This window comes from Nesoenas mayeri (assembly GCF_963082525.1).
Source record: "Nesoenas mayeri genome assembly, chromosome: 9".
In the NCBI taxonomy this organism is placed as follows: domain Eukaryota; kingdom Metazoa; phylum Chordata; class Aves; order Columbiformes; family Columbidae; genus Nesoenas; species Nesoenas mayeri.
In genome coordinates, this window is record NC_137557.1 from 10,540,871 (window position 1) to 10,568,102 (window position 27,232).

The following is a 27,232-nucleotide window of genomic DNA, read 5'->3' on the forward strand; positions in this document are numbered from 1 at the left end:
CAGCACTGCTCTGTCTCCAGCCAGAAGAGCTGTTTGCCTCCTCTGCTCGACACAGCAGTGCTGGGCTGCGGGAAGTGAGCTGCAAAGACACTGCATGGAGAGGTTTGGGGATCCTTCTGTTAGAAAAGCAAAACAGGACCCATTCTCAGGTCTTTTCCTTTTACAAAGGCAATTCTTGCTCAGTCTTTCTATTTGTCACAATATGAATTTGAAGCCATCCTTGCCTGATCTGTAATAACTGGTCTGTGAATATCTTGCACCACTTGCAGGGATTACATGGTTGCTTTATCTAGCATGGGGCAGATCCTGGGGCTTTTACTCAGATTTTTCTCAGCCATTATTTCAAACCGAAGATCTTTAGACAAACCATCTGTAAATATAGCTAAGCTACTGTTTACACCCTTCCACCTGCAACTATGTAAGTTTCCAGGTCCTCTGTTTTGCCTTGCAGAGCACACCTGGCTCAAGACCTTATTTTGCCTCAGAGGAGGCCAAGGTCAGATGCTATGATTTGACCCATCTCCAGCTGAAGTCAATGCTACTTTTATCTCTCTCATCCCATTTATTTAATATGTGTCAGGTTAGGGTTTTCCAGATGGGGATAACGTTTGTAGTAGTGCTATGACATAGTAAATAAACATCTAAGCCCACTGTGCTTATAGAAAACAAATTTGCCCCCATGAAAGGTAACTGCAGTATGTTGAAAAAAGACACTGAATGCAAGGGCCTGGAGGTAAGAATAATAAGCAAGAAAATTTGCTCCATATGTATGTAAGTTTCTGATCAAAAGAAACACAGTTTTTAGATTATGGAAATTATTTATGAAAAGAGTATCTGGGGATTCTGAACTGGTACAAACGAAAAGAGCTCATCCTCCCCTCCCTGCAATTTGTGAGTTTCAACTTTCCACCTCCTGGCTACACAACTCAAAACTGGGCTTTTATCTGAGGAAATGAAAATTAGCAAAAAAAATCTTATAAAAGCAATCTGATCCCTGGGACAAGGGGGAAAACACTACAGCTGCAGTATTTAATATAATTTAAAAGCTGATTACCCTGCATGTGGAATAAGTATGTTTCATAAGGCTTTCTACTATGTATGGTATGCACCATAATATGCATTAATGGCTCCTAAGGAGCTATCATAGTTTATCAAGAAAGTAATATGCATTTTAAAAGCACTCAAATAGAGATTTCCATGATAAACCTTAACGACTCTGGATTGCATTATTAGCAATGCACACTCCCAGAAGCAGTCACTCACTTCTGGTAAATGTGATAATTCAAGAAGCCCATGAAAAACCTCAGCTCAGTATTAAGCTGTTGTTCAGCCACTTTCTAGGATTTATTTCACACAGTAAGGGGCACTTTCCACCTCAGCCTTTGTATGGCAAGTGGCTATTTTGTGTGCAGGAGCATTGCTATGATCCTGTCTAAAGAAAACAACCTGTTAAGCTTTAAAGCTCATCATTTATCTTATAATGGCCTTATATCTCTAGCAATATTTCCCTGCAATTGTTCTGTCAGCCAGATGCTAAGTAAGATATCAGTATAAACCAGTTTCACCATATCTGTGAAATATGGCTGGAAGATAACGACATTACCGAGATGATGTTTTTAAATCATGACAAAAGCCAGCCAGTAAATTGATAGCTTCTGTAAAGCCAATGGAAAAATTTATACCGTGAAGTGGGGCAAGCAACTGCATTTCCCCCAGCAAGGTGAGATCAAAGCAACTGTGAAAATGAAAATCCAATAATTCTTAATTGTGCTGAAGATTAGGATCCCCATGATACGAAGACTCACATGGAATAAGAAAAAATGCATCCTAGGGAATAACTACATCCTCCAAGTAAAAGGATTAACTGACCTTTCTGTGTCCTAGTCCAGATAACTTTACTCTAAACGTACTTCTCAGCGAGAATACTCATGTCCTTAAAAATGAATTATTTACCTTCCCCCCAGCCCCCCAACTGAATTCTGAACTGACATTTTCACGTTGTCAACTCTCTGTTTTTTGGCTATTCTGTATTTGTAATTATTCTTGTGTGGACAGCGTCAGTACTAGGGATGCACTTTTTTCTATGGCTGGTGCTGCTGGCTAGTCAGCCTCACTTCTCTGTCTGGCCATGAAAGGCTGTCAGCTTAAAAAAAGGGGGAAACATTTAACCACCTGGACCCATTGTCTGCATCAGGATGCAGCCAGTGTGCTGCCACAGCACTGCCTAGAATATTCTTTTTCATTTGGTTGGTTTTGGGCATCGGAGTTGCTTCCTCTGCTTGTGCTCTGCAGTTCTACACCTTCTCTGCAACTTTGGAGGAAAGCTCTCTGGAGCACAGGTTTGAGGGGCCACAACTATTTGCATATTCTACTGCCATCTTGGGAGAATTAATGAGACCAGAGTAGTTTTTAAGTGCACTGTGCTTTTTAGACATTGAAATACCAGAGGGTCTTAGTCATTTGGAGTGAACTCAGATAACTAACAGCTGACAAGGCAAATTGTTCTGAAATATTAAAAGCTTTAACTTATCTTGAGTGGCACTATAAGTGTCTACCCAATTTTGTGGGATGTGCTGCAAAAGATCAGCTGCTTGCTGTGGTCAGTGGAAGGACATAATGAGGGAAAATGAGGTTGAAGGCGAGAAAGATAATTTTACTTAAGTGATCTGCTCTTTACCCGTGCCTCTGCCTGACATGATAGTGTGGAAAAGTGCATGCAAAAAGTGAATTATAGCTGATTGGTACAAAGCAGGAGCTGGCAGAAGACTGGGCTGGATGATGACCAATGAAGGCCCAGCAGTAGGTGTATGGCTTGCACTACCCCAAAGTCATTATCTGCTGGACTGCAGAGTAATTACTGTGGCAAAACCACATAGAGCTGGTTAGTGCAGAAGCAATTAGTGTAGTGCACTGATTGCTCCTCACCTGGGCTCAATTGCAAATGGGTCAGTGTGCGTGGTGACTGCCCAGCATCGTGGGCACCTGCTGTGGAGGGGGAAAGCTCAGCCGGATGTCACAGGCAGCAGGACTGTCCTGCCACAATAGGCAACAGTGAAGAAACTGGAAGAGGCTGCCTGGGGCTTTCCTGGGGATTTGCTTGGCTGGTTAGTTGTTTTTAAACAGCTGCATGGCAGGGGTTGAAGAAGCAGGGTCAGGTTGCTGCCTGTGAAGAAGGGGATTATGCTGTGTTTATTCTTTCAAGAAATAAAAGCAACTTTTTAGGAGTTCTGTGTATCTTGTGGGGCAGTGATAACTGAGTTACTACCTTTGGAGCCCCTCTGCTCAGTCCTTTCAGTCCAGGCACGAGTTCACTGCCATGGGAGCTTTGCTGCGGGGGAGGAAAGAGCCCTGGCTTATCCCCAGCTGACTCACACTCATTACCTGTTTGTAAAAAAGCTAAATGCTCATGAATGCAAGTGCAAATCGGAAAAAGTGGACTGCCTCCAAATGAGCTGCAGCTGCCATTTGGTAAATGACACACAGCTCTGTCTCGTGCTGTGGGTGGAAAAGAGGAGGCTTGAGAAGTGACACACTCTCCAAGGTCTATGCAACCTGGCCGGGAGCAGCGCTTGCTGTTCCCTGTGTAGAGTGGCCCTGAAACACCACAATCTTGCCATGGTCCTCGCCTTATAACCCCTTCCATCAGTCCATCAGAAGCAGACAGGCTTAAAGTCCACTTTTTGTTTATGTTTAGTTCCTTCAAGGTACATTTCTAATGAGGTATCTGAGAAAGCACATTCATCATCTTGGCAGTACCCTTCCACTCCCTCGCCTGGTGAGGCTGCAGCAGCCTGGGATCAATTGGGGTAGAGGGATCAGCCTTCTAGTGAGACCATGGGGGGCAGCAGAGAGGGCAAAGGTTGATCTGGAGTATCTGGAGGTGGCTGGAGATGGAGGGGTACGGACAGGTGGGTGACTTGAACGTTGGGCTGTTTTTCTTAAGCACATGAGCAAGGAAGGGGAGGTGAGTCTCCTACTGACATATCCCTACTGAGTAGCTGCTCAAGAAAGTGAAAACCAGAGTCTGGACTCATCTTTCCCTGAGTGTCTCATTAATTTCCAGCCATGTTAGTTACCTCTAATTTGCTGCAGCTTTCTGGCCAGCCTCACCTCTCCTCATGAAATGATGGTCCTGGTGGGAACAAGGGTGACCTGGCCCCAGGCTGAGGAGCTGCTCCTGTGCCCATGGCCAGAGAACCCCTACACGTGTCTTTCCTCAGTGCTCAGCACTGAAGTGCTTTGGGCATCGTAGCATCTTTGGGTACTCAAGAGAAAATACGTTTGAGCTCCCACTAGATTGATAATAACTTTAAAGATATGCATATAAAAATAATATTTTTCCCACATGGCTTTCTTGTCACACATTTCCTTCAGGTGTCTAATTCTGCTGATCTCAACTGGAACATTATATGAGTTTCTGGAAGCTGAAATGGGAAAATGAACCTTGAAAAGGGAGTTAAAAGTGTTCTTATAAAGACACAATGAAGTTTTCCTCCACTCCTACCCTAAAGCTAGACTTTGCTTTGTGTGCTTGAAAAAAAAGCTGGTTAAGAGTTTTAGGTGCATTCAGTATCTGTTTACACAAAATCTGGGGTTTAGCTGTGACGAGATAAAAGTAAATCTGGCTTTATTGTTTCTCTTCCTCATTTAAGTGATCACAGAAAGAGCAGCCATAGCCCTAATGCTCAGACATGCTCCTTTCACGTTTGGTTTTCACTTGTATTAGCGTAAGTCAGACTTTGAAATGAATTTTCTGCAAATTTGTTTGTATGAAGTCTGGCACAAAGCAAATTTGAAACTTGGCACAGCAACAGTGAAGGGGAAGCCATTCAGAAATCCAGAGAAACAAGTCTGGCAGCGTTTCAGCATTATTTACCTTGTTCTAAAATCTCACTTGTGGATTTTGGACTAGTTAAGAAAATATAATGTGCTCCTCTCTTCTTTCCTACTTTGTTATCTGGTAGTCCTCATTAACTGACAGGCCTGTGGGTCTTGTATGATCCCCTGATGTCCATCACAAAAAATTGTGCTAATTAAATAGGTAACCGAATGGTTTGGTGTGGGAGTGCAATTTCTGAGATGGAGTGGACTTGTCTATGGGCAATGTGAATGCTTTGAGTAATAATATTTAGCACTAATAAATTAAATTTTGGAACGGCCATAAAAATTCATGCTTCAAGGCTTAAAGTTAATCTCTGTCAGGATAAGACCTTCATTGGCATAGATTATCCTGCATTTACCAATTAAGGAATTTCTTGTATCTTCCTTAGAAGACTATTGCTGGCTGTCTTGGAAGACAGGACTGTGTCTGGGCAGAACATTTGTTGTACTGAGGTGGTAGCTCTTGTACCAGGTGCACTGACCCAGGGGGAATAAGGCAAAAATGGGCATGATTCCATGAATGTAGGAGTAAGAGACATTAATTGGGGTTTAGTCATTGTGCTGGGATTTAGGAGATTGACTGCTTTGTTTTAGGCTTCCTATGAGTTTTTGGACAATATGTATAATTTTTCTGTGCCTATGTTCATTTGCTTTCAGATAAAATAATACCATCTCTTTTCCCACACCTTTTCAGTGGGAACACTAACCCTTTACTGAGTAGGGATCAGTTTTTGCTATGGGCTGATACAGTAAGTATCTGGCACTGTGAAGTCATGGAACATTGACTGAATTTGAGGGTTTTCATTTCTAACTGTGATGCCTTTGCCACTGATGATAAGGATGACAGCTGTAGCTTTGCATTTTCTGAAGTTTATTGGTTTCAGCATTTGTTTTTATGTTTCATTTTCTTCTGTTAAAAACTACTTTTCATGCATAATAGCCTGTGTATTCGATTTTTCAATTGTGAGGATGGATAGTAAAGACAACCAGGAGTTAGCAGAAGGCGGAGTAATTTGACAATATCAGTAGAATCTGAATGAAGAAATCAGGGTTAATTTATGATAAAATTCTTCTTTTCCAACACATGTTCTGTCCTATTCACACAGATTTAGCAAAAAAATACCACAGTGCAAGGCTCATCTGAAATCTCAGGAGCTGGGGAGATACTGTCAGATATAATTTGTACTTGTTTTTTCATGTCCAGAAATAAAGCTATAGATGAAAAAGATGAGTTAGAGAGGAAAAATAACTCTGTTTGGATAAGTAATATTTCCTAGTCATGTGCATGCGAAAGCCGGATATATAATGTATAAAATAACACATAAGAAGGAATGGAAAAAAAATGCTATCCTGGGAAATGTGTGCCTGAGAATCTGAAAGGCAGATACTGCTTCAGAGAGGGAAGATTTGTTTCTGTAGTTACAATGAAACCTCATGAATGAAAATGTTATTCTTCTGGATTTATGATATTATACAGTACAATTTAACAGCAGGCAACTAGCTTCTTGAAAGCAGACCTGGTGGTCTAGTTCCTGTGATACTCTAAATACACCCCCCTACCCAGCAAAAAAATGCATAGCCAGAGAGAAAAAGCTAGAAAACTGTACCGTCTCTAATTACCCCTCCTGCTTCACTTCCCTGACCAGACTCCTACTACTTTGTTTTTTCCACCCCAGGATATTAGTTATCATGCATCCAGCCTCAGCTGCAAAATAAACATTCAGTACCTGCGATGTGACAATTCATTTGCAGCTGCTACTGTCTCAATCTTTCATCTCTCTCTGCTGCTCACACCAAACTGTTTAGAAATATGAATCAGGCTCTCCAGGAAAGCACAGCAGCCAGAGAGAACGTGTGTGTGTGTTTAGCTGCTGGGGTCTGTGCAACCTTCCCTGTACAAGTCGCGATGCTGGCTCATTGCTGCGGATGCTCTTGGACTACCCCTGGTGCTGGGTCAGCACACTTGGCCTTGAAGGATGACCAAGAGCAAAGGTGGCCGGAGGTCACTGCTGTCACACCAGTACAGAGTGGGTCATGCAGAGCTGGCGTGGTTTCACTTGCTGCACGTGGCTGGTTTGGCATGGTGGGTATCTCCGTATATAAGGAACACAGAGCAGATGGTATCTCAGATGTGGACAGCTAATTGCTGCCCTGCCTTTCTGAGATGTTGCAAAACCATATATCTAGGTGCAGAAGCTGCATGGCAAACGTGCATGTGCTTGGGGTTTTGTTTCTTCTGTGAAAGATATACTCAAATTGCAGCTGACTGGCAGTCCTGCTCTGGTAGCAAGGAACGGAGCGAGAAGTGCCTGGGTGAGGCTGCAGGAGGGTTCTGGCTGTGGTGGGGACCTCAGTCCTGTGAAATCCAGCCTGGGGATCCGCTGGGAGTCACCACGTGGTGTGATGCTTATGGGCTCCAGCCCCATTGAGTTCAATTTCCCAGCAGGTTCCCCTCTGTGTGGGAACCCTCCTCGGTACCTCTTGATGTACCTCTCCAAAGGGTGGCAGAAATGGGGTGTTGCCTTTCTTCCCAGGGCTCAGGCAAGCCCCATGGGGTTGTCCAACGCCTTTTGCAAGTGTTGCATTCACACGCAACATCTACGTGCACTGAATTGCTATTTATGGCTATATGTTTGTCTTCCACCTGGCACAACCTGAGGCTTTAATTGGCTACCATGTCTCATACATCAATAATGAATATGCCAGTTAGATAAAATTATGCTTATTAGTTCAGTAACTACTTTGCATTATGTATCATGCATGAAGGTACACAAATGTCGCTCTGCACTAGCTGTACAGTCTCTAAAAGTGAATACACAGGCACTCATATCTCATGCTGGGGACTTGCTCCTGCACCTCTGCTTGAAGCAGCTGACAGCGTGACTGCTTCATCACAAAAAATAGAGACTTTTGATATTAGGTGACACTGTTAGAAAGCAAGTTTATGTGACCATTTGTGACCTTGAAAACCCTTAATATAAAATCACTTGCCCATATCACACCTGTTCTCTCACCTGCGGGAAAGATGCAATGGATGCTGGTTGTTTTATAGGGGCAGGCTGAAAATGAAAGACCAGTTTCCCTGTTCTGAGCTCTCTGTTTCCTAGGGAAATGTGAAGGTACTCTTGATGCCAAGCTGCTTTGAAAATGTAGCCCTTCATTTTGGCAACTCTTTGAAGATAAAGTGTTGTTATTGTTGGAGTTTCCAGCTTTCAGCAGATCCAAAATTTGTGATATTGTATTTCTGTCTCCTACCAGCCAAAACAAGGCAGTGCACAGTCACCTTGTAATGAACAGAAGAAAGGCAAGTGGCTTTGTCATATCTCTGATGAAACACTTGTATTTGAATTTGTATCAACTTTGAGACAAGAATCAGGCTGATTTTTGTCCAAAACAGTTTGTTCATATTTAGTTGACTAAAAAAGCTCTTTACACTCAGTCTCTGGCTGTCATTGGCACTGTGCTGTATAATCCCTTCTGTTAGGTTATCGAACTCCATCATAAAAATAATCAGGGTTTTTTTCCTCAGCATCACTGCGGGATACTTTTAATATTCTAATCCCTTTAGAGTAAGGCGATTTGACATGTAATATAATTTTCAAGGAAAAGTGTGTTATGAAGGCAAAATTAAGCAATAGCATTTATTCTCTGCCTTTAGAAACTCCTAACACATCTTGGCACACTTAGTTTTCTTACATCTCTGACATATGCATAAGAGATGAAAGTTATCAGTGTAAAGAAATGCAAAAATCATTAAGGATGCTCTCACAGGTGTCTATTGTATTTATTCATGCACATCTTGGGGGGGGCTTTTAAGGCTTACAGTGTGGTTCAATAGAAATTACAAGGTTGGGTTTTCTTTTGTATTAACAGTTGTTAAATGTGTCAAAGCTAGTGAAGTCAGAGGAGTTTTACAAAGACAAATGTATGAGCTGTGTGACAGCTGGTGAAACTCATTGATGAATTTTAGTAAGATTGATTGGAAAGAATCATCTCAACTTCTCGTGTGTTGGTGGATTTAAAATTAATTATATTTTAACTGCTGTGGAGACAGACCTGAGAATAAATTTGTGGAGCCCAATGCAAGTGGCTGTTCAATACATGAGAGAGGAATAGAAAAGTAATAAACGTTTTAGCTGTGTACAGAATGAAAAAGAAATCAAACACTGAAAATATTATTACAATACCATTAACATAAATCAATTGCATGCTCTATCCTCAGAATGCTTTTTCATTTCTGGTCATTCCGTCTCAAAATCTTTAATGGATATAAGAACAGTGCAGAGATCAACAGTGAAAATTTTAGAGATGTGTAGAGATTTTTGTGAGAATGGAGGGAACAAACTGGGACTGCTTAGAAAAAAGCTTTAGCTCCAGCTGGAGACTTAAACACCTCAGCAGGACCAAGGCAGGTTGTAGGTGCAAAAAGTGGTCCCTCAACCACCTTACTCCCCTCCTCCCTCGCTTTCAGGGTCCCTGAACTCCATAAGCACGTTGGGTTTTTAATTCGAGCCCCCAGAGGCTCACAGTTGTGTGTCTGATTGGCAGCTGTCACTCCTGCCATGCATCACAGAAGGGCCCCTCAGCACCAAGGTACCTGGCAAGCAGGAACAACTGACCACAGCCCAGCCTGCGATCTGCAGTTATAGAGATGGTCAGAAATGGCCCAAAACACTATTTAAAAAGATGCAGTTCTTTGAAAGACCCACCCAAGGTCTCACCCTCCAGAGCTGGTTCTGTGCCACATATCCCTTGGAGGAGGTGGGATTTGAAACCTTTCCTGTCAGTGTCTTGTCCAGGTATCTTAGTTTAGGGAACATCTCAGTCAGCCAATGTGCTGCAATGGGATTTTAACTCCCTGTCCCCTCCAGAGCCAGTTGCTAAAATGAAGCTCTCGGTACTTCTTCATCATGCTGAAATATTTGTTACAAGATACACACCAGCTGCTTAACAGCATTCACAAAAAAAATCTAAGAATTTCTATAGGTAAAGAGAGCATATATCAGTTTTATTGAGCAGGCTTAAAATTTTAAGGGATATGTTATCTCATTTATACCTCATCAAGGTATAAATCAAACATGCAGCGACAGCAGGTTGGGGGAATGGTTCCCTTGGCAGATTCCTCTGCAGTTTTGTGCTGTCCCAGGAGGACACATGCAGGCTGGTGGGATCCCCAGACATGATGCAACTTGGAGTTTCCATGGGCAGAATTCTCAAGGTGTTTTAGCAAAGGGGAAGGAGACCCATTCACTCTGCCATTGCTTTTGGGGAGGGCTCAGCCCCGCACTCAGGTGTTCCTGACGTATCATCCTTTCTACCTTTCTCCTTGGCAAATGGAAGAGAGAAAATAAACAATGTTTCTGAGTGAGATGTAAATAATGTTTAATGAGTGGACCTAGGAGTTGTAAAGGAACTCATGCACTTATGCTTAAATCATTTTGGTCATTGATTTAGAGCCAAATCATGCTGGCCTTACTGAAGCAATTAGCCTGATTATCACCAGAGGGATATTCTCGCAATGAAGGTGAGCAGTGTTCTTTATTCTAGAAACCAGCTGTCTGTGCAGAAGCTGTTGACACAGTGTGGTGGTGCTGAGGCAGGATGGTGAGGGGCACTGAGAGAAACCTTCAAACCCAGACAAAAACCTGGTGTCTTTCAAAGAAGAGGGATGGACAGACAGACCGTCCACCTGGCACTGCTCTGAGCAGAAAGCTAAAACCTGACAGTGAGAGGTGTGTCCTCCTGTATTTGCTCTGTGGGACTGCAACTGTTCCCAGCTTCTCCAAAAGAGGGAACTGGGTAATTAGCTTTACAATTGCCATTTATCAAAAAGAGCATCTGAAGTCTTCCAGTGATATTTTTTCCCCCTCTCTCTGCTATTTCTAAGACACTTATCAATGTGGTACGTAAGTACCATCTGGATATCTGGCTAGTGACCAGCAGGCTGTGATGGCTGTGTGAGGCGTTTTAAATAGAGAGAATGGAAAGCAGGAAAAGTAGACAAAGAGTGGAAAAAGTAGACAAACAGCATATTCTGATGGATGCAGAAGGAGGTTATAATTGAACTTGGAAACAAAAAGGGCCAGAGAAATCCCTTTGCCCAAGATTTCCTGCTCACAGAGGAGGTGGAGTATGTGAAATCTTCTAGGACCCTCCTAAGGAATATTTAGATTGCCTAGGAACTGTGCCTGCGGACTAACAGGGCTGCTGCGTTGGCTCTGGAGATGAGCACTCACCGCAGAGCAGGAACGCTTCTGTGGAGGAAACTTCATCCTGCTCTGCCAGGAGAACCTCTGCACCTTGCACTGGATGCCAGTGCTTATTTGCATTTGTGACACGGGTATGCTGGAGTTTTATTAAGGAAGGGTACAGCTTCGAGATCAAGAGTCCCGACTTCCTTCCCCGTCACCCTGAATTCAAGGAAATCTAGAGTTTATATTTGGTTCATAAGAAATCAAGGAAATTTAAAAAATAGAAATTATCCTTTTTGATTGACCTTAAGAGTTTCTGAATAGTCCAGACCAAGGTTTTACTTTGGACTTTACTTTTACTTTACTCACTTACTGTCAAGACATTTGTATCTTCTTGTTGACGATAAAATTCAGTCATGTCCATAGAGTTTACTGTTTGTGTTAGTACTGGCCCCTCTCTGGATGACTGTGTGTGCAGAAAATAATGTCTCAATCTGTCAGGATATCGTTTCTAAGAAAACTTCTGTTGTCAATCACTGGGAGTTTTCCCTGAACTCTGATGATTCAGGAGCAGAGTCAGAGATTCTGGTGTTATGACAGAATTTTGCAAGTTCTGTGATGGCTTTTGACAGGCCAGGCCCCAGCAGGGAAAAGCTCCTCACTTGAAATCAATCAACTTCTTCATCACCCAGGGAAAAATAAAGAAGAAACACACCTAGAAACTCGAAACCAGTTTAAAAGGGGATCCTCTCTGACTTACTGTGGATATGTCTGCACAACAAGCATATTCATGAAGGGAACCACCTAAAGGCAGTTGCACCTAACAAAGACATCCTGTTCACGCTTAATGCACCAGATAAATTGTTTTAAAATGCAGAGTTATTTTGTGAGTTTGCATTGAATAAGTGCATCCACATATGCATCTCTGAAGAGATTTTTAATTAATTGCTTTCAGTCATTTTTCTTTTGTAAAATTATAACAATGATGCAACAGACTCGCTGTGGAGTTTGGCCAAGGAAAGATTATACTAATCCACTTGAAATATGGCTAAAACAGAAAGCAAGAAGAGATAAAAGCAATTTTTTTTCAAAGCTTGTTTACCTTTGACAAAATTCTTCCAAATCACCTGCACACAACTTACTGGTTCTTCTTAATTAAACTCTACCAAAAAGATGTTGCTGTGGACTTCTTGTGATATTTCACAATCAGACACTATGTTTTGTGATGCTTTTTGCAAAATGGGGGAAAACACGCTTCATGCAATTAATAATTAGGAGAGCAGCAGAGCTTTCACAGAGCAGAGTGGCAGCAAGATCAGTGTGTTATATGGAAGCAAATGAAGAGGGGGAATTTGTCAGAAGTTTATGCTCTACCCTGATGTATCATTAACATGAGTTTTTAAGAGTCAGGGGACCTTTCATTTGCAGATCCTCCAGTTAATAAAATGCTATGGTTACAAATGAACTTCCTTTGTTCCCTGCTTGGATTATTGCTCCCTGTGCCTTGAAGTATATATGCTTTGTTGAAGGAATTGAAAGATGTCCTAGTTGCATTGATGTTTTCTGCTCAGAGTTTCTTTCTGAAACTTTTATTTCCTGGATCAGTAAACTTTGCCAAATCACAACAATTCTCCTCACACCTGCTCTGCAAGGACTGTTTTTCACAGTCAAATCAATTATTTCTGTCACCAAACAGAAGCTCTGGAATTCAACATATAAGCTTAAAAACTGCTCATCAACAGCTACCCAAGCCCTGGTGATTGAAGACCAAGGAGTGCAGACAAGCTTTTCTTTTTTGCCCTTCAGTTCTTTTATAACTCTGGGCTTTGCAACATGTTGCTGTGGTCAAGATGTGGTTACTGGAAGCCTGTTTCTGCAGCAGTTTCCCTGGGCCATCAGGACAGAGGAATTTAGGGGTGTTTAGCTGTGCCAGGACTGTGAGAACCCCTTGCTCCCCATACCTCACCCCTGACTATGCTCTTCTGCTTTTCTTGCCCCAGCTCTGGTGCTCCTTGGCTCCCAGCTGGGCTCCCTCAGCCAGACAAAACCAGAGCACAGTTTCCTGGAGGTTTTGTGAGCTGAACTGACTCCCCAGAGAGCCAGGAGAACCTGGAAAGGTGCGGGAGGGGGTGGCTGGATGGGAATGGGAAGGTAACAGGAGAGTGAAGGACAGTGCCAGCCCTGGGGCAGCTGCAAGCTGCCAGGGCAGCCTGGCTGACGGGTCCCCTGGGCTGATCCCCCAAGAAAAATCTACGTTCCTAACTGAGGTCATAGAAACAATTGATTTGGCAGTAGCACTGAAGAACACACTTGCTCCTTTGTTTTCTCTGACTTTGATTTAACCACGGGCTGTGATGCTTTAAGTACCAGGTATTAATTAGAAGTGGTATGGAGTGTGTCCCAAAGGAGCATGCTCCTGGTCCTCTAGACATTCCTAGTTTGACTTATTTCAAGTTATTGCTCTGAAACATTATTTATTCACTCAGGACCCTGACATTTATAAGACCTATCTGAATGTGCAAATAACTAATGGCTGTCAGTAAGGAGTACCACTCTGCTGAGGTGGAAAATGGCTTGCCCGCAAGTAAAATAGAGCCAAGTATATGGAGTGTTTTCTGCAGCAATTCTTTAGGCAGGCAATGTTATCTTGTCTCTTTTTTGGTACCACGCCTCAGCAGGCACACAAGGACAGTGCCATCCAGAGGGCTCCTGCCAGGATGGTGACCTTGGACAGACAAACCACTTTGGGTTTAAGCAGAAACTGCAGCCCCACTCTGATCTCTTATCTACTGAAAGCTAAGTGGGGAAATGGGACAAATGCTCTTTTGTCTCCTCTGTTTTTTCAAAACCTTTCTGGTGGTGGTTGATTTAGGACAATCTAGTGGCACGGGAGGAACACTGAGTTCACGCAAAATTGCTGGGTACCTGGGGATGGCTGGGGCATAGCTCCTCACATCCACAGCCTGGGGATAGAATCATAGAATCATTTTGGTTGAAGAGACCCTCAAGATCATAGAGTCCAACCATAACCTAACTCTATCACTAAACCATGTCTCTAAGAACCTCGTCTATGTGCCTTTTAAAGACCTCCATGGATGGTGACTCCACCACTTCCTTAAATGTGATGTAGCTATTATCCCCTTTCAGTGTTTTTGAGACACTTAACATCTACAGCTAGTCTGGCATTTTTCTTCTTTCCTCAGAAGGACACCTTCCTCGTTATTTTGGGATCTACCAGCTCCCTGTGATGGGAGTTGTGGTGCAGATCATTGCCAAGGGTTCAGCGGGCAAGGTAGACTGGTGCAGGCTTTAAAGAGGGTTTCTCTGGTTATGTGATGCAAACGGTTACCTAAAGAGCTTGCGCGTTTGCTGGAGTACTTTTGAAACTGTTGAAGACCTCAGAGCTGCCAGCTCACTCCTCCTGTAGAGTTACAGATGATGAACAGTGGGGATGCCCACGTGTACTTGTGACTGTGTTTTGCTGCCTCCAACATTTCAAGGATCTTAGAAGAAGTTGCTACAGCTCCAAGATGTTGCCAGGTGTCCCTGAAGGGTTTATCAGTGGGAGCTCTCTGGTCTCAAGCAAGTGTCAGGCACCAAAGCACAGACTAGAGAGATAACAAGCCACATAGATAGAGACACCTGGGATTTGCCTTTTTCTGTGTTTTCCCTTTAAAAATTAACAACTTTTTAAAAAGCGGTCCATATAAAACTATGCCACTTGGCAAAAGCAGAGAGGTGGGTTAATTACAGGCAATAGGACAGGTTTATATTAAGAAAGAAAAAGTATTTGAAGATGTAATAGGAGTTTTAGTGATATCTAGGGTGAGGTTTGGGTTGGGATTTCATTCCAGACTACATCAAGTCTATTTTTGTTGTAGCAAAGATCCTCTGTGTTTGCTTTGATTTTAGTTCCTCTAATTCACCTCGTTCTCCCCAGGCAATATTAATCTGGCATTACATGTGTCCTGACAGGATAAGAACACACAGGTGTTGCCCGTAGTGACTCTCACTGTGTGCAATTTAGGGACATTTCTACTTTTAGAATAAATAAGGATATATAGGATTGTTGGAATTTATGATCATTGGGAAGGTAAAAAAAGCCATCTAATGGGAGTGTAACACTGCTGGTTGGCTCTGTGCAGTCTCAGCAACCCTATTGATTCAGAACAAACCTGATCTGTTCTACAGAAAGCGGGAAGCAGTTTGACAATACAGCTCACTCAGTAGGAGTTTCCTCCTTTATGACATAAGTACAGTACAAAAATAATTCAAAAGGCAAATATATGCATGTTTTATAACCTTTTTCCTCCTCATTTGTTTCTGAGTCAAAAGATCTTGGTGTTTTGACAGCTGATTTATTTTTTGTCTCTGAGTAGAAACACTTGACAGAAATTCTTCACCCAACTGATTTTCACTGTTTTTAAAACATGCACCAGATGTTTGTTACTTTTCTTCTTTATTATTTTCACAACTCTTCCATACCTCCCTGACTTGTCACCAGACCCCTCCCTGACAAAGGCCAAACTATGTCATCCCCTTGCACCTGCAGTGAGCACCCGCCTGGTGCCTGCAGGGGGCAGGATTGGGAGGGACAGCTCCAGGGCTGAACATGGACTGGGGCTGGTAAGGCCATCAACCTTGAGGTTAATGACCCAAATCCACTAGATTAATAGTTTAAAATGATACTAGTGTATTTCTGTGTCCATGCTGTGTCAAAATCCCTACCTCCTATGTACATACTCTGTGTGGCTGATCCCCTCTGCCAGTTGTCACCCTTATTTTTCCTCTCTTTCAATGTTTTCTCTCCGATGCTCACTGCATCATTGCTGATGCTTTCTTGCTGTCCTCTCTGTTTGGCTTTCTTCTTGTCATGTAGTATGTAAGGCAGGCACAACAGGAGAGGCTACTACGTGGAAAATTTAGGAAGTTCCATGCTGGTGTTTTTTCCTTTCATTCCGGCTGCACAAACTCTTTCCACAGGCAGCATGGACTTGTATGGGAGAGTCAGGGAGAACATGGGAACATTGCAAACACTGAGAGAGAATGGCCCATGCCGTGCAGGATGGATGATCTTACTATTCATTTTAACAGAGCTGCAAAAATTCAAAGAGTTTTCATGAATATTCATATGAAACTGAAAGCTGTTTAACCCAGCTCTCACATCTGTCTGGTGGGAGCACTTCAGTGCCTATGTGTTGCTCGTATGACTACTTTCAAGACATGAATTTTAAACCTGACTGCTCAGATAGTGATGGAAATCCAATATGAAACAGTATCCTTGGTTGTGAAATTTGCAATTCACTTCCTGCAAGTTAGCTATACAAATCATCTAATCAAGGAACACCACATGACTGAGCTAAGCAACACAGTATGAATTTGCAAACATTTGCCATTCCCAAAAGATCTGTAAGCCAAGAGTTATTCACTGAAGAAATTCCCAAATAATATCAAATAAATAAATTAGAAAATTGCATGAGTTCCACAGACAATTCATAAGCAGAAGGGCAAGTAAGATTCATGGCAAAAAGTACTCATTGAGCTTCTGAAGAAAATAAGGAAACTGTCAGCACAGTGAATCACTCTGATGCAGTTTGCTTCATTGTCTGCTATACATAGATGGAGCAAAGGGAACACTGAGAGATCTGGAGTCACTTCTGACAGGCTGTCAGATGAATGGACATTGGCTACTAGCAGAAGTTTTTGTATGTGGCAAATTAGTCTTGAATAGTTTTGAAGGCAGATTTAGTTTTGGATCATGGGATTTGCAATATGTCTTACTTTACAAGTGCCTGAAATATTAACCTTCTGCTACAAAACTTTGGTTTGCCTTTTGCCCTATCCAGAGCTCTATATTCAGCCTCATTCCCCAAGCACCACTGTCTTTATTTCCATTGTATCAATAGTACACTATCCTCACTCTTATTTGCATGGCAGGGCTACAACCCTACTCGTTTTGCGGAGAGGCTGAGGGACTTGTTCAAGTCCCTGAGAAATCTGCACCTGGGTGCAGGCTGAACACAACCTCCCTCCCCCTGTGGTTTTATCCCCCCAGCCCCTTCCCTCAGAAAGGCACTGAAGTAAAACAAAGTAATATTGTCTAAACCTCTGGAAAAAAAATAAGTGAGATGGAGAAGAAAAAATAGGTACTTGACTTCTACATACGTTGCTTGTTTCTGACACAGGTTTAGTATCACTGCATAATATCTCTTTGATCTGTACTGCAAGCCACTAGAAACAATTTCTTTGGAAGAAAGTTTTCACTGTTATCATTACATACCACGTAGTGTACACAACACAGGTCAAAACGATTTTTTTCCCCAATTTGCAAGGCAAAGTAATGCACTTGAGTGAAAAGTTGTTGTTTGGATCAAATGAAGAATATTTATGTCATGTTTCTGTAAAGAAATTAATACCATTCCTGATCCAATATTGCTTCTCTGTGGCACAATCTGTATTTACTTTGACTAAATGCATTTAGCTCTTTCGTTGTTGAACTGTCATCTGTGTCTTGTTATTAAATGAATTATATCATGACCTATATACAGCATAGTATAATACACTGAAATTCTCCTTAAAGGGAATATTAAGGTGAACAAATTCAAATTACTTGGTAAATCCGTGCTCTATAGGAATTATTTTTTGAAGGAAGATTTAATGAAAAGTCTAACAGAATTCTCTAAGTTGTGAGCTTTTGACAACACTATTGTAAAGTATGCTTAATGACACCCGCATTAAAGTAGATTTAAAATGGCATCATAACCTTAATTTTAAAATTTAGCAGCACAAGTGATACCATAGCTCTTACTGCAAGATATGACTCTCACCTCCTCTAAGTGCATTTTTAACAGCTCCTGTGAGAAGCATTTCCTCAAGCAGAACATTTTATTGTTACTAAATACCACTCACTCTAAAGTCTCTCTGTTGTTTGGAAATAAAACTTTATGCACAAGTCGAAATAATTCATCAACCCAGGGAACATAACACTTGGATCAAACACCCCAAATGATAAGGATTCTGCATATGCATGGACATAAGATTTTCATTCATTAAGTTCCTGCTGCTTCTCCTGGTGAGGGTCATATGCAATGACAGAAATGCAAACTTGCAGCCCAGCACTGCCCAGGACCCCATGTAAACCTCAGTGCCCTGTTTTGCTATGTGGACCCGATTCTTTGATATTTAGACGTTCTCTTGACTAGTAATGCTAAACAGGCACATCATTAAAAAGTACATGAGGCTTCTAACTTTGCATATCACCTCTTGGACTTCTGGCAGGGAAAACCTAAGCTTTTGCAAGGGGAAGCTTTCCTGTTATACTCCTGAGCCTTCATTCCCCCTCTGCACCCGCTCCCAGCCCTTTCAGCATCCAACTAAACCTCATTTACACCCATCCCCACACTGTTGTTTCTCAGAGGGGGGCAGGGGGCTGGCGGTTCCACAGGAGAAGATCGTACCTTTTTCTGTCTGAAACTACAGTTCTCATCTGGAAAAACAATGCCAACAGTGCAGAGGAGGCTTTGATTGTACAAAATGGATGGACAAATCATGCCTTTATTTGCAATAGGTTATAACCTAGGGAGTTCCTCACCTGGAAAATTCCTCCCACCCCCCACCCTGGCTCTGTTTTCCCCTTTTTTACGACATCGGTGGCACTTTGGGCACATTTTACACATTAATAGCACGTCTCCCTCATCTTATAGGCTCCATAGCTTTCCCTTCCCCTTTTATTTTAGAGCAGCTTCTCCCACCCCAGAAACAGCCCAGCTGGCTTGGGAGAAAAGGAGTAAAGTGTTTTCTGCATGACCTCTATGGATTTTACTCTGTGGAAAGAGCAACGTGGAATGCACACTCAGCAGGCGGCGAGATTGGAGCCGGTTTATCCTCGAGGCATTTCTGCCATAAAACGGAGGACTATCAACAGTATTTCCAGCCTTGGCTCTCTCCCCCATCCCCGTCCCATCACCCCCATACCCGCACCCGGGAGCTCCCGGCAGCCAAGCACAAACACCGGCACCGACCGGCACCAGCTCCCTTTGTTCCCCATGCAAATCCTACCTCCGAGACTTGTCACATCTTCCTCCGAGGCGAAGCCTAATTATTACTAAACAGAGATCCAGCGGAATCCTCCCAAGTGCCACCAGTTGTTAAGCGCTGTCATCGTTCCCTCCTGGTGCTTAAACCTTTTTTGGACCATTAATGTCACAACCCCCACTAACTCAAAGCTTGGTACTCCCTGCTCAAAATGTCTGAAATAGTTTGGAAGGACAATAGGAATGACAGGCACACTAGACAGCCATGCTTGAAATTAGTTATCTCGAGCTGAGTTAAGGCTGTTTTGTAGCGCTTTAAGGTATGCATTCAGTAGGGTTTATTAACCTAAGCTAGACGTGCCATTCCTGCTTTTATTCAAAGCTGTAGTAGGATGGCTGCTAGAAATGCAGCGATAGGTCTAACCCCATTCATCCCTCCGCAGCTTTTAAACCTCCCCGGAAGAAGAAATAGCTTCAGTCATCCTTAAACTTACTGAGGCTACTGTTTCTGCAGAGCAGGGTTTCACACATTGTTTTGAAACTAAAGAGAAAATCACTCCCGGCAATGGAAGGTGCCGTAGCTCTCAGGACTGATGTGAACAGCAAAATGAACGTAACAGCATCCGCCCCCACCGCAGGCTGAGGCTGTCGCAGGAGTTGGTGAAAGTAGCGATTGGAAGCTGAAAGTTCATAAAACTCTATAAGGCAGATGTGGCACAAAGAGAAGGAGGGGGATTATAGACTGTGTGTTTGCATTTATAGAGGCACAGATGTACACTATGCTTCCCAAAAGGCAAAATACAGTTTGCAGATAGCAGGATCTTGCAATCTAAATTTGTGAGTTGACAGTACCCAGGATAATGATAAGCAGAAGAAACGTGAGCGATGCACAGCATTCGCAGTGCCTGTGGTGTGTGGAAGAGGAGTGGTGAGAGGACGCTACAGCAGATTGATGCTTCCAGTAAAACCGTATGCATCTTTAGATCCCAGGTCAGAAATACTAGTGCTCTGCTGGGATCTTGGAGCTGTTTTCTTCTTGGTTGTCTGTTAAAAACCAGCCTGGGTCAAGATGGATCAAAGCTGGTTAAAATCTGCTGATCACAGTGTGGTCCCTAGTGGACAAATGTAAAAGCCACCAGCACAGATGTGACTCTGGTAGCAGCAATGGCACAGGAAGGACTGAAGAAGCAATCCAGTGTTGAGGCAGGCTGGGAGAGAGCAAGCGGGGAGTTCGCACTTTTGCTGCTTGTTCAGCACCTGCCTGATCTTTTGGTACCACCCAGTTCACAGCCCCTGGCTTAAAATGAAAATTCCATGCGTGGAGACATCTCAGAAATGAATGGCATTTAAAGATTAGGGAGGAAAGAAGATCACGGTAAAAACCCAGCTGTGGCTGCCTCACACCATGGGAATGAAGGGGTTAAGAGACCACTAGTGGCACATATCATTAGGTTTATAAATGACTGGGAACTGAGGGCACCGAGGGCTGGTGAAGGTGCCAGTTTTTCCTTTGAGAAGCTCTGGTTTGGATTTGTGTTAGTCCTTTCCACTGGTGTCACAAACTATTTGAAAGCTGCCCTTGCAGGAGAGGCTGAACCAGCTGGTAAATTCTGCCTTGTTCTTAGGGGGAAGTGGCCAACTTAAAACTATTTTTTTTCTACATCTCTTCCTGCCACCAACACACCAGATACCCACCCTGCCAGGGGTTTTACCAAATAGCATGTCAGTGTGTGTGCTCAGTGTGGGCTACAGTTCTCTCCTCTTGAATTGCCCTTCATGGAAGCTATTACAGTGGGCGATTGTTAGCACCTTGAGCTTCTCCCAGAACTGGTGAGAGCAAAGGGGACTTTGAATTTCGTGGGTATGAATCTCAGGGTGGACAATTACACGCTCACTGCTAGCTTGGCTGCCAGGACAATACCTGCTTTGTGAATAATTTAAAGAATTTTTTCTCTGCCGCCTATTGAGCATCTTTCATACACACTACATTCACCTTAAGGCAGAAAGAAAAAAGAAGGAAAGAAGAAAAGTTCTCCTTGTCCTGACCAATACACTTCTGTCTCACTAAGGGACTCACTGTGCAGTTCATTTTTAAGTGGGATGACACAGCAGTTCAAGAGACATTAGCCACGTTCCTATGGAGATACACAGGTCTAGGGGTGCTGATTTTGTTGATGATCTTTTGGGAAATTTCGATACTAAAGTGGACACAACTATGTTCAATGATGGGCTGAAGTAGGTGATCATTGCCACCCATGTCCACAGTTCCACAATCATGTGTGCTGAATACAAGGGGGCTCACAAAAAATGGATGATTATCCCAGCTCCTTCCTGTCTTATGCAGTGAATAAATTACCCATGGACCTCACTGCCATGGTGATCCCAAAGACTCCAGTCCTTTGCAGTGGGTTGAAGTTATTCAGACTTGGTAATCAACAGGTGATAACTATCTGTGAGAGCTGCCTAATCAACCAGGCAATGAGATGGATTTACATTGGGTTGTAGTTGAAAGAGGGGGGGTAAACATTTAAAGGTGTAAGGCAACCGAGGGTGGTCAGAAAGATGTTCTAGGGACTGATTTGTTCAAAATGGTTCTGTTTTAGGGAGATATTCTGAGATACTCCCCCTTTCCTCAGGCTCTTTCTAATCACTGAGCAGCAACAGCAGCTGCCATCAGTGACAGGACTCACCTACTCCTTACCCTCACCATGGCTCTACTGCAGTTGCATTTCTCTGATGCACCAATTTGCTCCTTGCTGGAAAGAAGACAGAGCACTGATGCAATCAGGTATGGCGATTTTCTGACTTCCTGGACTCTATGAACGTTGCAAAGTAGGATTGTCCTGGGAAACAGAGGGCTCACATGGGTTTTCACTTAGTTCTCCTGTAAAATCCTGCTGACTTCTGTAGGAGCTGAGGTTGTGGCTCAGCTCTGTAGCAGGAACCCCACTTTGAGAAAACTCATGGCTTGCATAGGAGTCTCAACAATTTAAAATGCCTCTGTGTGTTTCTGACCAGTATTTGCTTAGGAAACATCCAAGGAGGACAAAGGGGAGGAAGAATTCAGATTATTTGTAGTTTGCATGCTGACTGTAAGTCAAACAAGATAATGAATGGAGCAACTAATGCATAATTTCATTATGAGTCATCCTAATTATAATGAGAATTTGATACATAACTAGAAAGTGTAACTATCAGTTACAAATACACATTTCTAATTGCACAGGGAAGTACACAACATAATTAAAGCTGCAGGTTACACATACAATAACCTTTTCTTTCCCTGTGGTGACAAATTCTCTAATTCTCTAGGAACAGTATGAACCTGTTTTGAAGTTGTGTACCTATCAGACAGCATTCTTTCTACTTGCTTGCTGACTTTTTCAAACAGCAGCAGGGAGTCTCACTAATCCATAAATTCTTGGTGTGAATCGCGTATTAAAAGAATCGCAGGAATGACCTGTCGATGGTTCGTCCCCATGTGGTCTTTGTAGAGTGTTAGTGGTCAATGCAGCATTAGCCTGGTATAGCTACAGATGTGATGTGCGTGACAGGTAATAGATTGTTTAAGAATGTATAATTACAGTGTAAATGAAAATTAGTCTTAACAAGAAGGATCATTCAAAAGAGGCCAAATTCAGTCATCTGCATCGAAATACTCTTGGATTTGTGGAGCCTGAACTCAGAACTGAGTTTTGCAGATGCCAGCTATTCCCTAAAAAGGATGAGTTCAGCATAGGAGAAGATAAATTCATAACAGTTATCTTGGCTACATGCATTAATGCTACCTCTATCTTTTAAATTAAAGAATTATCAAGAAAGCAGGTCTGTGTCAGTCCCTGGATTTACAGCTCTGGCTGCTCTCGCTTCTTTTTCCTGTGGTAGAACAGGCAGCACCTGTGCCTTCTACAGTGCAATAGCTGATGTGCCACCACAGGAAAACAGTTGTAAACTATTGTCTTTAGCATAAAGGCTGAAATCACTTGTTTACTGATGGTGAAATGCAAGTTTGGCCATAGCCTTGCAGTGTCTCTTGTGCTGAGAATCACGGGACATCCAAGTGTCCTGGGAATCTGTTCATGTAACTAAGTTATATTACACTGACTAGCTAATCACTTCCCCATGCTGCTTAACTGTTGCCCTTTGTATGCCAAATCTTTGTCTTTTTCTTGCATAGCTCTTTTTGAGATGCTTGCCTACGAGAAAATAACTACATCTCGAGTGTTGTTAAATGACCCAGAAGTTGGTGCTTTTCAGGCTGACAGTGTTTGATGCAAATAGATGGCTTCTTGCTGTGAAAATCTCTTCAGTTGACAATCCATTGGGTACTTTTGATAACAGTTGTCTGAGGAGTTAAAACACAGGCTCCTCTTTGCATATTCACACTATCATTCTTACAGAACTGCCAGTATTAAATTCTTCCTGTGCAGTTTCAGCAGAGGCCTTTCTATTATACTCCCCATTTGTTCAACAGCTGCTTGTGCTCCTTCTCTTTGCCTTCAGCTTTTGCCATATGCCATCAATAAACTGCCCAGGTGTTGGAAATCTTCTTGCTCTTCTCTTGTAAACATTTTTCTGCCTTCTTCTTCCCTAACTCAGCCTTCATTTATATAGAGGCTGATAGATCAGGATAGCTGTTTCAAAACATCTGCTGCATTTCATACTCTATGGGGGCGGATGGGAAACAGCACAAACCAAAATTAAGACTAGTTAACTCTTCCTTCACTTTCCATTCCATCCCAAAGAGCTTACTGTTTTCTCACGCTTCTAGATGTGCTAGTTAATTAATACTTGCCAGTTGGAATGTTATCTAGAGCAAATGTATCAAAAAGCACAACTAATTTTCAGAAACATCAAAGGTTGCACATCCTGCAACAATGTTTAGTCCTCAGTAGTACTGAGGAGCAGAAGAAATGGGACAGTACTCGGCAAAGACATCAGGGTAAACCTTTTTTCCTCTTCAGACTGCTTCTGGGGCTGCTCTGCAGACTTAGGTATGTTTTCTGCTCAGATACAGGTCAGGCATCCTTTTATGATTACCTGGAGGGGAAATCCAGACTCAAAGAGCATCTTTCACAACGATGGCTAGTGTAAACTATTGAATTATTTTGGCAGAAATGATGAAATTAAATGATTTCTGGTGTGCCCAATCCTCTTCAGTTAAATCACAGAAGACTGACTGGAAGTTTGAACAGCAACAAACCAGAATCCAACGAAACAGGCTGCTTACACAATGCTGCTTGCTGGGCCCAGCGAATGTTTACTACTTAAAGGCTGGTAAAATATGTATCTGAGGATGCACACCCAGTTGCTGGGGTCAGTCTCCAGTGTGAGTGTTGAGTAATTCCAACAGGCTTTCACGCTTCAGTGATTTCACTCCCCGCAGTCTGGGTCTCAGTACTGGTGCTTTCAAAGTCTGATTTTTGTGTGCAAGTATTGGGCAGAGACGGTTTCGTGCTCTGAACAGTTCTGCTGAGCAGCAATTGCTGCCTGCTGCTTTCCCATTTGTTAAGCAATGGATTACTGTTCAAACATTTGCAGGCTATGTTGCTCTAAGCTCTCTGTGCAATTTTCCAAATTTACTCCTCTCCTGGAATGCAGTGATCAGAGGTTGTTTCTTGCTTGTTCAATAATTTCCTGAAGCGCTGCTCCAATCAGCGCTGCTGTGATTTCCTTGCTTTGTGACGGGTAATGCATTGTGCTATTTGCCTTTCACAGAAAAACCAAATTGGCCACTTAGATGCTCTCTGATTTTACATACAGTGCCTAGTTGTTTCTCCACGATCTCTGAATGGCTTTTTCTATCCACGCTTTCCTCATCCTATGTTAATACTACTTCTTCAGCAACTTTAGCAAGATATTGCTAGATAATTCTTTCCTTGCCTTTTTTTCCTCCTGCAAATCATCTGCTATGCAGTGCTCTCCTTTCTTCAGGATTCAAGTATCTCCTTTAATCTCTTCTTCCTTTTATTCTTTACTCAGCTGCTGCTTTGCTTTGGTGGAATAGTCACTTCTCTGATGAAGCTCGTGCTTCTATTTCTGTTCTCTCCCTTTTTGAAAGGTCTTTTGCATCAGTGAGTTGCTTGTTTGGGTTTCTTTGATGATTTGGTACTGCATGCTAAGCTCTGCACTCCAGGTGGGAAAGATCAATCTGTGCAGAGCTCACGCAAAGGGAGAGAGGAAGGGACTGGGACTCTGCTGTGCCCCAGTGAGGGGAGATTTCAATGAAGCAAAGACAGAAGCGGATGAGTAAATAGCCTGGGAGTCAGGATCTGTACCGTGGAGAGGCCATGTTGTAGCACTTTGCCTCAGTTTCCTTATTTGTAAATTAAGAATAATCCTCTGCTTTTATAAAGTGCTTTGTGAGCTTTGCCTGAGAGCTGGGAAGAGGCAACTGAAATTCAGTCTTGTTAAGCTTATGTTATTGATGTATTGCTGATAAACTTTAAATTCAGAATAGTAAGAGCCTAAAACTGCCTAAGTAGCATCTGTATTGTGCACCATGTTCTATGCTGTATGTTGCTGGTCATATATATCTGCTCCTGAATGCACAACCTCCCTTGTAGTGTCATCGCAGCCATCTTATTCTTTTTCTTTGAACTAAAGGGCACCCAGAAGGAGAGGCTGTTTTTCTGTATGTCCAAGATGCCAGAGCTGTTACAGTCTCAGCAGAGCTGTCACAGCTTCACTGACTCCATGGGCCTCTCTGCAGGAGTTTGCACCCTCCAGGACGGCTCAGGGTTGTGCCAGGACTGGGAATGGGGTGGCAGAAAAGATTCAGAATTTTTTCTCCCATTTTCCCCAAGCCCTGTCTTGATTTCCCAGGCTCTTGTGTCCATGATTTCCACTGACACTTTTGTGGGGTGCTGCCAGCGGTGCAGCCGTGCATGGAGCATGAAGAAGGATTCTGGTGGCAGCTTCACAGCCACCAAGGAGCAGCCCAGGCTGAGTTCAAAGCCCAGCTTGTTTGGAGAAAACCTGCGCTGGCAGGGCCAGCAGAAACCTCTCACAAGATGTCACTTCTTAATTCCATTGACCTTTAGTCTGTAACAAGTGCTCAGAGGGGCTTTAAACTGCCCTGGGGCATATTGCTGTAGGCTGTCTGGCTACCCCTAAAACTGCCATCAGAGGAATTATGGTTATGAATTAAAAACATTCACTGAGGTTCAAAGTATTTTCTCAGTTTTCCTGTGAAAACCTGGAGTGACCAGAGGGGTTTGACTTTATTTACTGAAGTAGAGTTGTTTGGGATTTATACTACTGAGAGCAACACTTGGTCTTAAACATATATCGCAAAAGCCATAGAGGTTTTGTGCAAAGTTATTTCCCTCCACCTCCTACCATACAAAACCAGCCCCCGTACAAAGATGCCACCTCTTCCCCATCATCACAGCAGCTGAGGACACAGAACGTGTTTGTGGATAAATGACTCGGGGGAAAAAATGGTATCTGGAAAACAAGCAGATGCCTTCCAAGAGGAAAAAGTCTGAATGATGAAGCTTTGCCTTTAACACAGGCTACAGGGATACTCCTTTGGCATAAACACACATTTTTTTCATTGATAAAAGAAATACCTTTTTTCCACCCTCACTGTTACAATTTTCAATGTTGCATATGCAAAAATACTAATGTATCATCAAAGGCTCAACTGAAGAGGGCTCCAGAGGAATTTAGACAATGAGTTATCTCTGTTTTTAATTACCTAATGCTATTTGTTTACATCTGTTGGAAATGATTTTATACTTATTGTGCCTAGTGAAGTCATGTTTCATAATTTCTCCACTTTAGGTAATTATAAAAGCAGATAGAGGAGCAACTTGCCCATAAGTACACCTGTAATCTGACCTTTTCTCTGCTTTGAGAAGTTTTGAGTAGATTCTCTAAATTTTTGTGCCTGTACTTGCTCTATTTTAGGACTCTTAGAAACAACCTTGACTCTAAATTGTGGACTCTAAGATAGGCACAGAAGACGCGCTGCAAGCTGTGGAGCTCACCCCTATAGGGATGAGGAGCCACATCCTTAGCAAAAAGCACCGCACAATGAATTGTCCAACCATAAATCCTGCCTTTCTATCGCGGGGGCTCTCAGCTGGAGCTTTAGGCCACAGAAACCAGCTACGTTTTAAT

At 42.7% G+C, this 27,232-nt stretch overlaps 1 protein-coding gene across 1 annotated transcript in view; it reads right to left on the minus strand.

Annotated features, from left to right (window-relative positions):
• The window catches only part of KCNMB2 (potassium calcium-activated channel subfamily M regulatory beta subunit 2), a gene marked incomplete at both ends in the record, with an annotated part of 141,849 nt that overhangs the window by 79,051 nt on the left and 35,566 nt on the right, over window positions 1-27,232 (minus strand). The window lies entirely within an intron of this gene.